The sequence below is a fragment of the Sprattus sprattus genome (assembly GCF_963457725.1).
Source record: "Sprattus sprattus genome assembly, chromosome: 2".
Lineage (NCBI taxonomy): Eukaryota > Metazoa > Chordata > Actinopteri > Clupeiformes > Clupeidae > Sprattus > Sprattus sprattus.
This window is the reverse complement of record NC_137921.1, coordinates 49008622-49021477: the sequence shown is the minus strand read 5'-3', so window position 1 is coordinate 49021477 and position 12856 is coordinate 49008622.

Below are 12856 nucleotides of genomic sequence, written 5' to 3'. Positions count from 1 at the left end.
AGAAGAGTGAAAGAAGGAAAGAAGAAAGGAAAGAAGAGTGAAGAAAGGAGAGAAGAGTGGAAGAAGGAAAGAAGAAAGGAAAGAAGAGTGAAAGAAGGAAAGAAGAAAAGAAAGAAGAGTGAAGAAAGGAAAGAAGAGTGGAAGAAGGAAATAAGAAAAGAAAGAGTGAAAGAAGGAAAGAAGAAAGGAAAGAAGAGTGTAAGAAGGAAAGAAGAGTGAAGAAAGGAAATAAAAGTGGAAGAAGGAAAGAAGAGTGGATGAAGGAAAAAAGAAAGGCAAGAAGAGTGGAAGAAGGAAAGAAAAATGGAAGAAGAAAATAAGAAAGGAAAGAAGAGTGGAAGAAGGAAAGAAGAGTGAACAAGAGTGGCTCTGGATGAAGAGATAAAGAGAGAGTGAAAATATTGAAAAAAGGAGATAAAAATGGAGTGAAGAAAAGAGATTGAGTGTTAGAGAAAGTTGACTGAGAGAGAAAGATGGAGAGAAAAAAAATAGAGAATGGATGGTGTCTTAATGTTCCTAGTTACAGTTAAATTGAGAGGGACAGAGAGAGAAGAGGTTCCTTGGATTTGGCACAGGTGTCAGTAAAGCACAGGTGCAAGCCAGTTTAAAGACCCTATTATGATGTCATAATGGCCCAATGTAAGTCAATGGGAGAAATTTATATTCGTTTTTCTTTAATATCTTAAAAAGTATAAAGTTTAGAAAAGTGAAAAATACATAGCATAAGTGTCGTTTACAAGACCTACGCGACAAAGTTTGAATGAAGTTTCTACGTTAAGCGGTTCGGGCTGAATTAATCGCAGAAAAAGGTAACAAGAATAAGAAGAAGAAGAAGAAGAAGAAGAAGCCTAGGAATAACAATACAGGGCATTTCATGCACTGTAATAATTATAATAACTAGAAAATGCATTTCCTGAAGGAAATACCAGTGCATGAAATGCAAAGGTTAAGAAATGAAGAAGAAAAGAAAAAAGAGTGAAAGAAGGAAAGAAGAAAGGAAAGAAGAGTGGAAGAAGGAAAGACAAAAGGAAAGAAGAGTGAAGAAAGGAGAGAAGAGTGGAAGAAGGAAAGAAGAAAAGAAAGAAGAGTGAAGAAAGGAAAGAAGAGTGGAAGAAGGAAAGAAGAAAAGAAAGAAGAGTGAAATAATGAAAGAAGAAAGGAAAGAAGAGTGAAGGAAGGAAAGAAGAGTGGAAGAAGGAAATAAGAAAAGAAAGAAGAGTGAAAGAAGGAAAGAATAAAGGAAAGAAGAGTGTAAGAAGGAAAGAAAAGTGGAAGAAGGAAAGAAGAGTGGATGAAGGAAAAAAGAAAGGCAAAAAGAGTGGATGAAGGAAAAAAGAAAGGCAAAAAGAGTGGAAGAAGGAAAGAAAAATGGAAGAAGAAAACTAGAAAATGCATTTCCTGAAGGAAATACCAGTGCATGAAATGCAAAGGTTAAGAAAGGAAGAAGAAAAGAAAGAAGAGTGAAAGAAGGAAAGAAGAAAGGAAAGAAGAGTGAAGAAAGGAGAGAAGAGTGGAAGAAGGAAAGAAGAAAGGAAAGAAGAGTGAAAGAAGGAAAGAAGAAAAGAAAGAAGAGTGAAGAAAGGAAAGAAGAGTGGAAGAAGGAAATAAGAAAAGAAAGAGTGAAAGAAGGAAAGAAGAAAGGAAAGAAGAGTGTAAGAAGGAAAGAAGAGTGAAGAAAGGAAATAAAAGTGGAAGAAGGAAAGAAGAGTGGATGAAGGAAAAAAGAAAGGCAAGAAGAGTGGAAGAAGGAAAGAAAAATGGAAGAAGAAAATAAGAAAGGAAAGAAGAGTGGAAGAAGGAAAGAAGAGTGAACAAGAGTGGCTCTGGATGAAGAGATAAAGAGAGAGTGAAAATATTGAAAAAAGGAGATAAAAATGGAGTGAAGAAAAGAGATTGAGTGTTAGAGAAAGTTGACTGAGAGAGAAAGATGGAGAGAAAAAAAATAGAGAATGGATGGTGTCTTAATGTTCCTAGTTACAGTTAAATTGAGAGGGACAGAGAGAGAAGAGGTTCCTTGGATTTGGCACAGGTGTCAGTAAAGCACAGGTGCAAGCCAGTTTAAAGACCCTATTATGATGTCATAATGGCCCAATGTAAGTCAATGGGAGAAATTTATATTCGTTTTTCTTTAATATCTTAAAAAGTATAAAGTTTAGAAAAGTAATAGCATACATAGCATAAGTGTCGTTTACAAGACCTACGCGACAAAGTTTGAATGAAGTTTCTACGTTAATCGGTTCAGGCTGAATTAATCGCAGAAAAAGGTAACAAGAATAAGAAGAAGAAGAAGAAGAAGCCTAGGAATAACAATACAGGGCATTTCATGCACTGTAATAATAAAGCATAATGCAATATATGATGTGCTTACTATAGCTACAGTGGTAGTAGCCGAATAGACTAACCTATAATAGCCAAGTCCTATCTGATGTCCCGTATTTTTCAGTCTGCAAACCCAGGCCTAATAATGAAAAGTTGTTGAGCCATTTGCTTCGAGACATAGGGTAGTGTACTTCACATAGACCAAGCGTATTTGTCAGGCTGCCCCCATATCTTGCTTGATCATGGGAGTTAGTAGCAGTCGAATCGATATGATAAATGACACAAGAAAGGCATTAAAGTTGGTCATAGCCGACACTGGAACTGATCAAACAAATTCATTTTTTCTCGCTTGACTCAATGTTGTTGGCTGTTTGCGATGTGACAAACATGGCAAGTCACTGAGAGACACATGAGACAGTGAGACTAGTCTCCCAAGAGAAATTTCAGTGAGTAAGAAGCAACTTGCTGACTGCCGTGGTTCATTCAGTGTCTGGGTTCCTGTAAACACCCACAGAAATAATTACATAATGCCAGAACACCATCGCCCTAATCACTTTAAATCACATTGGTCACTTTCTACCAGTAAATGGTAAAGCCATAACTCAGTGTGTTATTTCAATGTGTCACACCAACATTTACTATCCGAATTAAAAGAGAAATTATTCACATGCAACGTATGGAACTGAGGACCTGTGGACCTTTAAACACAAAAAGGCCACCTTGAATTAGGCTATAGAAAGACAACGATGCCATTAAGCCGGGCCCTCAAAAACAGCCAGAGATCTAAATGGCAAGTTAATGTCAGATACAGATGCGCAGAAGTATTTTGAAACCTCGCGCAGAAAGTTTAAACAGTCTAATCAGTTTAAGACTAGGCTACTCCCACGGTGGTGTTGGTCATCTCCGCTGTGGAACATTTTGTCTTAAAAAATAAACAGAGAGAGAGAGAGAAAGAGAGATGGAAGACCGAGCCGTGATGTCACCAAGCTTTCAGTAAACAGCTCCGGGTGTTTGGTGCGCATCCAACAAATTGCACTCGAGTCGGGGATCCGCTGGCTCGTGCATCAGACGTCTGCGAATCTAACACTTGTTGTTTAACTGGAGCAGCGGTGCCAAGCAGACAGCCCAACCCAACCCCTTCTTCCCTTTATAAGCTGCGGACATCTGAAAAGTGGAAGGTGATAGCTCACAGAAAATCTCTTTAAGGTAAGACAAACTGCTGTCAGTGAATGCTGCTTAGTGCTCTGTCTCTCTGTCTCTGTCTCTCTCTCTCTTTCTCTCTGTATGTTGTGTATGTATTTGCCAGTCAATTAAGACTTTACTTAATCTTATGTTCCCCAGGTTCCTCGGGTTGTTGGTTTGTTTAACAGGTTCACAATGGCAAGGTCTTCCCTCTATGCTCTGCTGGTGCTGATGTGTGTAATGCTCACCTACTGCTCTGCTCAGAGTGAGTACATTTTGATTGCTTGTTTGTCTCTACATCTGTTGTACGAAAACATCTCTGTCACAGATTTGCATGCCTCAGTGTATGCACAGTAGAGTGCACTGAACTACAGTTCTCTGAAATTCTTAGAGTGTATTTGTGTGTGTGTGTGTGTGTGTGTGTGTGTGTGTGTGTGTGTGTGTGTGTGTGTGTGTGTGTGTGTGTGTGTGTGTGTGTCTGTGTATGTGTGTGTGCGTGTGTGCTTCACCCCACGTGATGCATGTGTTTACGTGTGTTCTTATTTCCATTTGCACAATGGCAGATCATTGACTATTAACAAGAAGAACTCGTCCATTGAGAAATAACTTGCTTTATTCCTATGAAACCTGGGATATTATCCATGTTACTGGCATGTAGCGTGATACATGACCGTCTTTGTAATTTAACAAAACTGACAGTTGAGAGCTGTGAGTTGTGAGTTGCAGCAAGGCTGACCCTCAAATGCCGCCTGCATTATCTCTCCCTCAGTGAGCAGCTGCACTGGGAGGTGTGGGGAGTCCTACTACAGGGGTTACCTATGTCACTGTGACTACGATTGCCTCACTCACGAGGAGTGCTGTCAAAACTACGAGGCCAAATGCACCACCAGTAAGATGCCATGCTGCATTGATAATAATTTTATATTGTTTTGTCTCAGTCAGACATATGAAACCTGTGTGAATTCACATAGATATATACATAAACATATATCTGTGTGTGTATGTGTGTGTTTGCCTGATAGGTGGCTCATGTAAAGGACGGTGTGGGGAGTCCTTTAAACGGGGCAGGCAGTGTGACTGCGATCCCGACTGTGACCAATTTAGCAAGTGCTGCCCTGACCACAAAGAATTCTGCAGCCCAGAGGGTGAGACTGTCCCAGTCAATCACAGCTTGTGTGCTACTAGCCATTTACTAACCCAGCTCTACCTATCTCTTAATTACACTCTACTCCTAATTTGTTTTAAGTGAAGTGATGATATTTTAAAACTGCTTGTCTGTGTGTGTGTGTGTTTGTGTGTTTGTGTGTGTGCGTGTGCGTGTGAGCGTGTATGCATATTAATGCCACAGAAGCCGCAAAAAAGCCAACAAATTCCGCAGCCGTGGGGCCTAACCCATGCATAAATGCTCACGCTAGCAAACCTGCAGGTAGAATCACCGCAGACTGGGCACAATGCGCTTTCATTACAAGCCACAACAATCATGATCAAGGATTGATTTATTTCATATATTTATTAGATTATATATTTGTCAACGCATCATACAATCCTTGTTATGATCTAATGGAAACTTTTGTGACTCATAGATCCTCCCATGCCACAGGACCCTGCCCCGAGTGGGAGTGAAGATGAGAATGAAGGTGAGTCACGTGACTGAATTATAGAGCTGTGTTAAAGCTCATTTCTGCAGTGCAGTTTTTTGCAAACCTTCCACCTCATCATTGACATGTATGTTCGTTTGAACAGATTATGTTGCAAGTAACTATAACTATTCTGACATAGTGCGTGGAAAAATAGCAGGATAAGAAAACCTTGTGGCTATTCTGAGTAAAGGGATTAGACAAAATGATAGAGAAGCCCAGATAGTGAGAAAGAATGTAAGAGCACAAGATGAAAGAGAGGTTATAGAGGGATGAGGACGGCAGGTGTGGGATGACAACATCCGACCAGGGGTCCTCACCAGCACCATGTCTCTAGGGCTTTTACAGTGATTTGTTTTGTTTTACCTCCCCCCAAATTGTAACGAGTTTGCATGTAACCCCCCTCCCCCCTTCTCCTCGGGTGAAGTTTCAAATGGGCTGAGGGCAAACCCATGGGTGTTCACATCGTCTCGCAATGCCCCCACTTCACACGGGGTGAGGGAGCACTGGGGCCGTCTCGCCACCCGCCTCTAATCATTGTACAAGCTAGAGATGAGTTCCCAGCAGTGACGCGATGTGACGCGATGACTCTCTGTGTCCGTTATTTTGGTGCTGGATGGGTTCTGCTCAGCTCAAAAACAGGAAAAAGTTACACAGGGACCAGCATGTGTCATTGCTCCCTTCATGCCAAGAACATTGTGACATTAGGCCATGAACTTGATTCTGTGTACTCTTGGATTTTTCTGTCTGAACCAGCTCCCTGGTATCTGACTGAAATAAAAGGAACCAAAAAAGTTGAGATAAATGCATTTTCAGTTTCATACATAAGCTTTATGATACTATAAAGTAAGCATTATAAAATATAGTTGTTAAAGAAACTTTAATTTAAATGTAATTTGTATTAGTGTGTTTTAATGGTGTCAGGATATCAGAACAAAACATTTGATGTTTTAAAGAGGAATCGTAGTAAGAGACAAAGCAGTTTTTCATTGTCCTGGACACTCACAAGAAGGATTACACACACACACACACACACACACACACACACACACACACACACACACACACACTCATTCGCACTTACAGGATGCACACGTATGACACATTACATCTTACAATACCTGTGTCCGAAGAACTTATTTGTAACTTCTGATCACAATTTCCAGCATTTACATTTAGTTTGAATGGTAGGCACAACTGACTGATTTGGAAGGTTTAGGGGCATAATAACTGTAAATAGCACTTGCATCCCTTTCTATCCTATATCAGGCATCAATAGTGAACTAGACACTCCAGAAGAGCCTCCTCTGCCTGAGAGCACAAGCGGGTACGAGCCCCCGGCAACCACAGTTTCTGAGTCACCTGTACCAACAATCGCCGTGGTGACACCCATGGCCACCGTGGCTGATGATGCTCAGGCCGTGCTGGAGGCAGAGCTGGAGGGAGAGGGCCTGAGTCTGGATGACCCCACCCCCAGCCCAGCTGAGGATACCCCGCCTGCTGTCCCAGACCCCACAAGCGTCCCCTCTGCTTCTCCTTCCAGCCAGACTCCCAGCACAAAAAACCCAGGTGAATTTACGTTCTTTAAAATACCCTTACAGTAAAGGCAGAACTAGGTCTTGTCAACATGTCTCAGTTCGGATCTATACGAAAAACGGAATGGACTGTGAAAGTTTGGGTTGATTTAGTTGTTTTCAAAAATTCCAAGAGGGTTCAGAAATTCCATAATATGCTATCTGGTCTGCAATATGCTCAGCAAATGACCTGAAGCGATTACTGTTTTCACTATCTTATCATCTGACCATCCACTGCTACCTATATATTACATAGTTTTTAGTTATAAGATGAGGGGACATTTTACAGGTGGAAACCCTCTTATGAAACTAGCTATAGAACTACATGAGGGGAGTCATAATGACGTATGTTGATCAAAGCACATAGCACACATCACAACTGAACTGCTTTCCTCAGATAACACACATTCCTGCATGTCTGCTTTTGACTCCAGTGCATTTTGGTTGTCCATTTTATCATCAGAGCTTCTCCGTCAAAACCTTAATGGAAAGCTAACCCTCGTCACAATCTTTTCCCTTTACCCAGACAGTACACAGCCAAAGGGGACCGTGGCACCTGCAGACTCCATGGTCACTACTGCCTCCACCCCCCCCTCAGAAGAAGGCAGCAGTCTAGCAGTGGATGCCCAGAAAAAGCCAGAGGAAAACACAACCTCCACAGAGGCCCCTGCCAATGACCTGGCAACCACTGCCCCCCTGAAAGCACAGGATGCGACCAATGACCTGGCAACCATTGCCCCACTGAAGGCAGAGGATCCCTCCAATGACCTGGCAACCACTGCCCCCCCGAAGGCACAGGATGCCTCCAATAACCTGGCACCCACTGCCCCCCCGAAGGCAGAGGATCCCTCCAATGACCTGGCCACCACTGCCCCCTCGGAGGTAGAGGATCCCTCCAATACCCTGGCAACCACTGGCCCGCTGAAGGCAGAGGATCCCTCCAATGACCTGGCAACCACTGCCCCCCCGAAGGCACAGGATCCCTCAAATGACCTGGCAACCACTGCCCCCCCGAAGGCACAGGATGCCTCAGAGAATGCTGGGACCCCATCAGCAAAACCGACAGAAGCACAGGATGTGATCACGACCAAACATCCACTCACTGCCAGTGTGACCATGCCCTCATCCACTCAAGACCCTGCAGCCACCCCTATCCCCTCAGAGATAACAGATAGGCCCTTGGAAATTACCTCTAAGCCTCTGGAAACACCTGCTAAGCCAGAGGAGAAAACCACTAAGAGTCCCAAAGTGACTCCCCTTCCCAGTAAACCAACCAAGAAGCCTGATATTAAGTTCCCTGGAATAGACAACACCAAAGACTACCAATCAGGTGAGTTGAGTCTCTCCCAGCTACTCATACTAAGCCTCACTCAGGTTTACCCTCTGCTTAACACATATGGGACATCATCTATTTTAGAATTGTTATTTGTTTGTTCTCCATAAATTGTGCAGCGGTTAGCCTCACCGCTGCTGTTGACCCAGGTTCGATTCCCTATTGCAGTAGGTTTTCTGTATGTTGCTTTGGAGAAAGGTGTCTGCTAAACTTTACCTTTAAATGTGTTTATACATGGGCTTAAAAGATGAACAGATGTGCACTAGCATTCCCACAAATTAGTCTCTGAAAATATATCAAGTCCTTTTCTTTCTGTGGATTCCCCTTGCTGTGGTTGTGCTCTGTTATTTCTCCTCTCTCTCTCTCTCTCTCTTTCAAGCCTTCCTTAGCTTGTTAAAGGACCTTCCCAACCACCCTGGATGCAGTAAATGTCAATCATTGTTATTCATGTAGTTAATCGTTTTCTGCATGACTTGTGTCCAGTTCCTCGGTTCTCTGAGCTCACATTCAAAACAGACACTTAATTAGAGGATTCATTATGAGCACTGCTCCACCCTTCTCATGGAAAACCTCATAACCACAGCACACTTAACATGAAAGTGGCCATTCTTAATGGTTTGGGTTGATTGCCGTCTAAATTGCATCTCTCCCCACAATTAATGTCTTTGATCAAATTGCTTCACTAATGAGTATTTTTTTGTGGTTTCCTTTTTCTTCTTCTCTCATTCGTGTTCTTTCCCCGTGTAGACGACAGCAATGACACCGACCTCTGCAGTGGTCGCCCCGTAAATGGTCTGACCACGCTGAAAAACGGGACAACTGCGGTTTTCCGAGGTGAGAGCCAGACTCTATAATCCCCCCGTCCAGGCTGACATGGCCGTCCGAGGTTTTCTCCCCTTGTAAAACAGGCGTGGAGACAAAACCGCCAGCTTTTTCAAGAAGGTTTTATTTCCAGGGAGTCATTTTAAATGTAATTTTGACTCAGACTCTTTCAAGTGAGCAAACACATGGTTTAGTTAAGATGAAAGTCAGCATACAAACTGAACAAGGCCAGCTAGGAAGATTAACCAACTGCCTTTACACTGCATAAGCCTTTGGGATAGATACCATTGTGTTTCAGGAGTTGACAAAACCAATAGAGCAAGAACTATGTATAACTGGTATTGCTTTCATATCAAGCATCAAATATGTTTTTGTTGATAGATTTAGGCATCCTGTAAATCATTATTACACAAACATATGCTTTCACTGGATGGGATTAAACCTTTTCTACAAGTTTGAACATCTAATCTTTGAGCCCATAAATGGATGATTTGCCCTTGGTTTGTCCCCACAGGCCATTACTTCTGGATGCTGGATGCCAGGAAAGTTCCAGGTCCAGCGCGGGGCATCACAGACGTATGGGGAATCCCCACGCCCATAGACACTGTCTTCACCCGCTGCAACTGCCAGGGAAAGACTTACTTCCTGAAGGTATGGCATCATGCACCACTAGGCACGGTAACTGCCTGTACCGCCTCACAGGGCCTTGGCGATTCCAGTTTTACATTCGCTGTCATAATGGATAAGAGCTGCTCCACTTTTCCATGCAGGAAGTGTGTGTGTAGGGGGATTATGCAACTCAACAGGGAGAGTAATGTTATTGATAAGCACTGAACTGAAAGCTATAAATCATTTAACAAGGCCTCATGGGTCTGCCTTTGCAGACCATTGTGAAATCTATTTGGTAATCAAAACATGTTTTGGGGCAAGGTGGGAGACCACACACATATATTTTGGGACTCTCCAAAGTTATCAGAATACTGGAAAAAAATACAAAAGGAAATTAAAATATGTTTATTTATTGACTTACCATTAGAACCATCACACTTCATTTTAGGGATATTGCCTGATAACCTTGAAGAAAATAACCAAACAAAACTTTTGAGAGCCCTTCTTCTAATAGCAAATAAAGTAATAACAGCCTCCTGGCTGAAGCCACAGCCCCCACAATAACCCAATGGAGGGATAGAATTCAAGATATGTACAGGATGGAACACTTGACAGCACTATTGCAACTTAAAACAGAGGCATTCATAAACAACTAGTCTGTCATTGCTATACACTTCCATTGGTATGATGAAAGTGTACATGTAAATGTAGGCTATATATGTATGCATGTGGATATCCATATGGATATATATACATATATAGATATATATTTCTTGCCCCCCCCCCCCCCCCCCCCCCTTTTATCAATGGACTTAAGGGAATATACATATAGATATATATTTCTTTTAGTTTTTTCTCTTAAAGCAATGGATGTTTGCAGGCCTTCTTCCTTTCAGAATACATTCTTAAAGTAATATCATGCGGGGTGTATTGTGTTTGAGGACAATGTTAATGAGTGTAAAATTAGATACATATGTGCATGTGGATATACATGTATAGATATATATTTCTTTGTTAAGTTAGGTTTTTTTTTTCCTTTTAAGCAATGGACTTTTGCAGGCCTTTCTATTTCAGAATATTTTCTTTTTGTAATGTCATGTGTGATGTGTTGTGTTTGTGGACAATGTTAATGAGCAACTCAATTCTGATATGCCTGGATCCGGATGGTTTGGGCTCAAGACATCCATGGACTGTTAACCCCATTAGCCTAAGACGTGTACCCGTAGCGCTTCATTTCATTTAATGATGTGATGTACTGTATGACTGCAATGGATAAAAGGAAATAAAAAGAAGTAAAAAAACCAAAAACATGTTTTTGCAGGATCGTTCCTACTGGCGCTTTGAAAATGATGTAATGGACCCTGGATACCCCAAGGCTACCCGCACAGGTTTTGACGGTCTGTCAGGTCACATCACAGCAGCCCTGTCTGTGCCTGCCTACATGAAGCGGAGGGAATCAGTGTACTTCTTCAAGAGAGGTAAACCTCAAAACATCCCATCATTTAACTTGCATATTTAAAAAAAAAATAGGATTGGATCAATGAATGTTGCCAATTTTCATTAAGTTAGATAGTTTGTTGACTAATTTTTTCTCTGAACTGGGAACTGTCACAAAGCTGTACAATGACTTCAATGATGAGGGTTCTTGTACAATTCCTTTCCTGCCACATCTTCTCTTACCTGTTCTGTCTCACACAGGTGGCCGGGTGCAGAAATATTCATATGACCCTAAAAAGGCTCCCAAATGTGGGAGCCAGCCCAGCCCGAGGGTCCACTATGCCGTGCACTCCAGGCGGACCAGGCAAATAGGTGAGCTTTGAACTCCAGCAATGAGTGAAGCTTAGAGCAGATGAAAGCTCTTCACAGTGGGAGAAAGCCTGAAACATTTCACCTCAGCAATACTCAGAATTGTTTGCCTTTCTCCTCAGAAACCTACCTGGGCAGGGAGCTGACCATCAAGACGAGCTGGAAGGGCTTCCCCACAACAGTGACCTCAGCCGTGTCCTTCCCCTCCAGACTGGCAGCGGACGGCTACAACTACCACATCTTCTCTCGCAGTGAGTGGCGCGCTTCTATGTGAACCCCTTGTTTCTCAAGTAACCGCAGAATATTAGGAATTCCATTTATTTTGCAGATAAGAGCACAAAAGCACTTTGTTTTAAGGAATTGATTGACAGATTTTGTAATGAAAGGAACAGGCGGAAAGATTGTTGAATATGTCATCTTGAGTGACCCCTACCACAAGGTCCTGCAGAAAACCCAATAATGACAATTGAGCCCTACCTTTACAGGCTTGAACAGAGGCCCTTTAACTCGAAAGGGGGAGAAAAAAAAAACACTGAAATCGTCTACCTTGAACTTTTTGGACCACCACTGACCATAGCCTTGTCCACCAATGACTATACCAGCTGTTTTTAGATTCTGAAAACAGACTAGTCATGGGAATAGAGCCACCCAGTCAAAAATGTCTCACAGTAGTTTTCCAGATGTGGATTTTGAACACATCTATGTTTTTAATGAGTTGACTTAGATGGCTTATTAAAATGGAAGACCAGAGTGAGGGCATCTTTGTTGATCTTTGTGTAAGTCATGTCTGGTATAGGTCTGGAGCCTGTAGAACATGTGTGGGTGTGAGTAATAAGATGTGCAAGATGGTCGAGCTGAGTGGGCTTCTGTGTGGATGGATACGGGGTAACATTTGGGTGTCTGTGCGCAAAAGGCTTTGATGGCCAACAGGAAGTTGAATTGCAGTGCAGCTTGTGTCTAGTCGTTGTGTCACTGAGGAAACAAACTTTAAAGTACACACTTCAAACACACACCCACGTCATAACGCCCACTCTCTACCCTAATAGTACTACCTCACCGTCACACACACAGTGCCTGGACTTTGGTAGCACATGTTCTTGACTTCACCTCACGACTTCAGAATATGTTTGCTTTTCCTTCCACTCCATTTCAAATGCCCGTTTCCACACCTGTTCTACTATTCCTCGCATTAAAGCACAGTATATTTAGTTCAAAGGTTGACCAAATAATTAGACATTTGAGTGCATGTATAATAGAATAACAGATCCATGTAAATGAAACACAATGGATAACTACCACTAGGCTTCTTCCTTCTGAGGTCCTGTTATAACCGGACAGCACATGCTCTGTTCTAAAGACCCTGCTCTGATCCCTGTGCCCTGCAGCACGCCACTACAGCATAAAAGTTGATGCGGAGAGGCCAACTTTGACCACGCCAGTGCAAGCCACTCTGGCGCAGAGTCCCCCCAAGAGCTACTTCAACTGCCCCGAAAAAACAAAGGCCTGAGGACCAGAGAGTGAGAAGGGGCATAACACAAGCATACACACAACCCCACACCCACCCCCACCCACAC